The sequence below is a fragment of the Canis lupus genome, chromosome 23 (assembly GCF_011100685.1).
Source record: "Canis lupus familiaris isolate Mischka breed German Shepherd chromosome 23, alternate assembly UU_Cfam_GSD_1.0, whole genome shotgun sequence".
Lineage (NCBI taxonomy): Eukaryota > Metazoa > Chordata > Mammalia > Carnivora > Canidae > Canis > Canis lupus.
Genome location: NC_049244.1, coordinates 34,787,780 through 34,793,159, shown reverse-complemented (window position 1 = coordinate 34,793,159; position 5,380 = coordinate 34,787,780). Strand labels below are relative to the sequence as shown.

The 5,380-nt window shown below is 40.4% G+C and overlaps 1 pseudogene; it reads right to left on the bottom strand.

Annotated features, from left to right (window-relative positions):
• Positions 1–608: 608 nt before the first annotated feature.
• LOC100686727 lies at positions 609–1,778 on the bottom strand (annotated as a pseudogene).
• Between the last annotated feature and the right edge of the window lie 3,602 nt (positions 1,779–5,380).

The window sequence follows — 5,380 nt, the reverse complement described above, 5'->3', positions numbered from 1 at the left end:
ATAGAATTAAAAACAACAACCCTGCACTGAACTTCTTTGCACCTTCAGCCTTTTGTTTCCTTTGTTCTATGTATATCTTTTTTTTTTTTAATTTTTGATGGGGGAGGGGAAAAGGTAAAAAAAGTTGGTGTTTGCTTCAAAATGCTTTCCCAAACAGTGACGATTCATTTTTATTCACATCATTGTGGATGAACACTGTACTTCAGGCTTTCATGACAGTTTGAATTCAAGATAATGTGTGTAATATGTGTTTTTCTGAAATCCACCACATTCATTTGCACCTATGAGGTATGTTCCTTGTGCTCTTTTTCTCAGATGAATGGTATTGGCATTTTGGTTTCAAGAACAAATAAAAAAATCATAAATACAAATAACCTGTATTTGATTTGGGTCTGGACTAATTTACTAAGGAAACATTCAGCAATAACAGTTTCAAATATTTAAAGACTTAGTGAAACTGCAATGAATTGAGGGACTGTTGGTTCTAAGAACTAGGCAACCATGGGGACTGAGGGAAGAATTTTAAGTCTAGATACCACGTTCAGAGCCAAATGTCAATAATTTCCTCTTCATTTTTGCAATTATCTATAAATAAAGTAGAAGGAGAGGATAATTAGAATTATCTGAATAATGTTAAATAATAAGTACACACAGAAGAGGGAATTTTTTTTTTTTCCACTAAGTTTGCCACTCATTCCACTTCAATAAAATCCTTGTAAGGAGAATAACAATTTAAGGCAGAAGACTATATTGCTGCTCTTCAGAACTTCTTAAGAGCAAAAGAATGTAATCTTAGTTCTGGTTAACTTCCCTGGTTTAAACTTAATGGTTTATTTGAAAATGGGTTATTTTGTAACCTGGACCTCTATGTTATACCTTCAAAAGCCAAAGAGAGAAGTAAATCATATAGAAAGTCAGAAACTTCACCAATACATCTAGACAGACATTTGCTGGTGGTTTTTGGTATCTAACCCCCCCCCCCCCCCCCCCCATCACACACATGCCCTTTTTGTAGGCACAGCCCTGGCAGGAATGGGAACCTGCGTAGTACACAGGATTTTTTTTTTTTTTAACAAATTCTCCAAGTGGGGAACTTATTCTTTCCATGTGGATTGAATCCTGATTTTTTGAAGTCAAGACTTTATTTTTGTTCAGCTTTCTTCTATCACTTTCCATAGTATTCCTTGGACATGCACAGATATGTGTCTGGAATGATAGCATTATCAAGTTTCTTTTCACATTCTCCGTACCCCAGTCTTCCACCGATGATTCCCTTGGCAGGACCACAGCCAGGCTGACTTTCTCTCAGCAGATTCCCAAGAATGGAACTACTGGGTCCCAGGGAATGAGCCAGGTAGTCTTGCTGTGTGTTGCCATAGAGGCTGTGAGGGTCATCCCGACACCAGCTCTCCAAGAGCCTTCATCAGGTTCTCTCCGTTCTATGGGCTGTGCCCCTCTGCAGCCAGATGGGAGTCTGTCTGCATGACAGCTACTGGTGGGAGGGCTGTACCAGTCCTCACAAGAAGATGGTCACGTGCACTCACCACTGACATTCAAAATATCTCTACTCATATTCTGACCCCTCACTCCCACCCCTCAACATGTTTGCTTGCAGAGGGGCATTTTTGTTTTTCTCTCTCTAAATTATGATTTAACTCCTAAGACTTGGGCAAACACTCCCAGTATCATAAGGGGCTGGCTGGGCAGCCTGTGCCCTGTTAAGGTAGTTTATTCACCCTTCAGCCTCACTCCATCATCCTTTCCAGAGCCATTGCCATGGCAACTGTCCTCCTTCGGCCATTAAGTATGGGTGGCAAAGTCCTACATGCTTAACATGTTTGATATTTCATCTTTCAAAAAATTCTTTGGGGAAATTCAAGTTGGCTTGTTGAATTAAAACAAATAAGCTTTTTAGAGTCAATGAGGACTAAGGGCGGCAGCTTTGATAACAGGGAAAGATTGGAGTGGCCAAAAACCTCAGACCAGCCACATCCAGCTCTACTTGACACAACAGGGGAACAGGAAGTCTCTATAAGGTTAGTGGAGACTGACTCAGACTCCAGTGTTGGGGACTTCAACCTAAGATTAGTGCTGAGATGGCGTTCCTTGGCCCAAACCCAACCTCAAGGACCTCTGAGTGGCTTCAGCTGCCACCACTGAAGGATTTCATCTGCAGACAGGGCACTTTGGGGACCCTGGGGTTTACCTGCCCTTTGGATGGCATCATACCACAGTCTTTTCTGGTTCAGAAGCCCTTAAAGCACACACACGTCTCATAGCACACTAAGAGCTTTCTGAGGTGAATGTGACAGCTCGGAAGGGATCAGTTAGCCTGGTGTTCTCCATTCCCACCAATTGTCCACCATTTACAATAAATTTTCTCTTGTTTGACATTATTTTAAACATGAGAATTAAACATTGAATTTACAGTATATTGTTTTAGGTACTATGCTTCTTGGATTCATAGGCAGATACCTTTTTCTTTAGATTCCTTCCTTCCTTCCTTCCTTCCTTCCTTCCTTCCTTCCTTCCTTCCTTCCTTCCTTCCTTCCTTCCTTCTTCCTTCCTATGTATGTATGTAGTTTGCCTATTTAGTGAGATTCACATTGGCATAGTAGAAAGAGAATGAGATGTGGAGCCAGACAAACCTTGGTTGGAATCCATCCCCAACCAGAAGCAACCACTTTAAAAATAACTTTGGATTCAGTTTTATTATTCTAAACAATTGGCATATATCTTTGGGCATAAATATTTATGATTATTTCCTTAGGGGAATTTCAAAAAAGAGAGATTGCTCCATTAAAGAACAAATATTTTTAGCTTTCTTTTACATTACATAAAAAATTATCTTTACATTCCTCCAAAAATCTAAGTTGACAGAACAAAATATGATGTTTTCTATGAAGGGAGTTGTATGTTTCTTGTCTCCACACAGGACCTAGCTCCCCCTGAAAGGCTCTCTATGGAAGAAGTCTGTTTTCTTCCAGCAACCCCTATGATAGCGGTGGCTAAGAGATTTCATCTTCTTTGGTCATTAGGTAGTAGTTGCTTTTATTATTGAGTATTGTGGTGGTATGCACACTAAAACACATCACTGTCAGAACTTTTTTTTTTTTGGTACCTAATTAAATACTTTAGTGGCATTTTGTCTCCATGATACAGTATCTTGCACTCAATATTAAACCAAAAGGAAACTGTTTATCTTCAACATTTAATACCTTTTAATATTCGCTTCATATTAATTTGAGCTATTATAAAGAGAATAATCTCTTTCTTTTTAACCTGTGGATTGGTAGGTATAAAAAATCAGCCTGGCTTCAGCTTGAGGAATGAAATAGTTCAAAAGCAGTTCTGAGGCACCTGCAATGCCTAAGATTTGAAAAATCCAAGAAATTATGGTTCCTGCTGAGGATCCTGAAATATAACTGGATATTTGAGTGTGTGTATCTGTGAGTGTGCATTTGTGTGTGTGTATGTGTGTGTGTGTGTGTGGTTGCTGACGCATGTCTGCAAGATTTGCGCTGCTCACTTTGAAAGGTCGTAGATTGGAGGTTAGTGGAGTGAGATCAAGATTGTTGGAGGATTAGGGATGAAATCAGTAACACCCTAAATGCAGTACTGATGATCACAAGAAGTTAATAAAAAAGTAATGTGAATTATTGTGATTGATCCTTCAAGTTCACATAAGCTGGTTGCCCGTGGAGTCAGGACAAGAATTTCAAGTTTCTGATTCTGAGTCCAGTGTTCTCACCAGTGGAAAGCGTCAGCGTGAGATGCCAGGTCTTTTGGAAAAAACTGTGCCTATTGCTGTGTTTGACCCTGTGTAATGTCCTGTGGAGGCAGGGCAGGGTTGCATATTACTCTAGAAAAAGCTACAAGAATTGGCCACCCCATGGAGACATTGATTAAATTTCCTTTCTTTTGGACATCAAGGTGGTGACAGAGGAATACTCAGTAGTCATCAGCTTGAGATCCCCCAGGTGATTTTTATGGATAATGGCGGTGAGTCATAATTTGAGCACATATGCTATGATTTGATTCATTTATGTCTTTGCATGGGAGTCTTCAAAATGCCCCTAATCTTAAGAAATCTAATTTAAATGACTCAAAAGTCTATAACTGAGGATAGTTTTCTACTAGCCGTTTTTGTAATCCCATTTGTTTAAAATTGAATGTAAAGTTTTTGCCATTTTTAGGTTTAATTATCCATTTTCTGTGAGAACTAGAGTAATCTCTCAGATCCTTCCTCTCTGTACTATAAATACTATGCTATTAGAAAGGTTGAGGTTGTGCCTCTGAAGCTTGTTTCGACATCAGGCAACCAAAGGGGTAATAAATGAGGCAAAGCAATGAATTTGCCCAATTTCTAAGGATTCTGGGTCCATTGTGTGTACAACAAATTTCTATATTTTGGCTGTGGGACCCAGGCTTGGCTAAGCTAAATACCACTGCTCTGGTTGTATGAAGATGTTTAGGAGTGGTTATGTGACTCAAAGAACCCAATAAGTTTTATCAGGATTTTTTTTTTCTCCTACAGTTATCAGGAAAGAGATACTTCCTTTTGGCAAGGTACCCTAGCTGAAAGATGGCATATGCCTAGAACTATGAGCAGCCATCATTATTATCCTGTGGGGACATCCTGCCTGGGAAGGAAACCAACCGAGAGGAAAGCAGAACTGAGGTGCGGACAGAAAAAAGTAGAATCTCAGTCATATCTCTTGATACAGCTATGCCTGAAGCCAATACCCCAATACTTAGGGATGTCCCACTTCCCTAAGTCAATTCCCTGTTTGTCTTAAAGTTATGCAAGTTGAGTGTTTGTCACTTAAATAGGTCCTTTACTTGCATTATTTCATTATGCTTATTATCCCCACTCTGTAGAAACTGAGACTCAGAAAAATTAAATACTTTGCTCAAGCTAACACAGCTGGGAAGTGGTGGCCTGAATTTGAGATTGGGCTGTTCTGACTCTATAGCTCATGTTTTTCCTTAGCTTGATTCATCCTCGGTGAGTACAGCTAATGAAGCTGGTGAAGCCAGACCTTGACAGCCTTAAGAAGACAGGCGTTGGCTCATGGGCAGGCCAATGACATTAAACGCTTCAGGCTGGTACACTGAGGGTCAGACAGGCTAAACATGGTCCTTGGATCCCATGCCCCATGCCTGGCTGCTCTGGAAATCCCCTTTGATTCAGGCTTCCCACCTTGTAGGAACTAAGTGGGTGGGATCAGATCTCCTTGGCCTCCCGGCAAACAGGCTACTGCCGAGTAGACAGATGCTGCAAGCAGAAACATTCCAGATGATGCCCTCAGCTTTGAGGTGCTAAGACCCCCCCCTCTATGTCTTGAAGCTTAGGACAAAAGAGCAGGAGCTGTTCAAA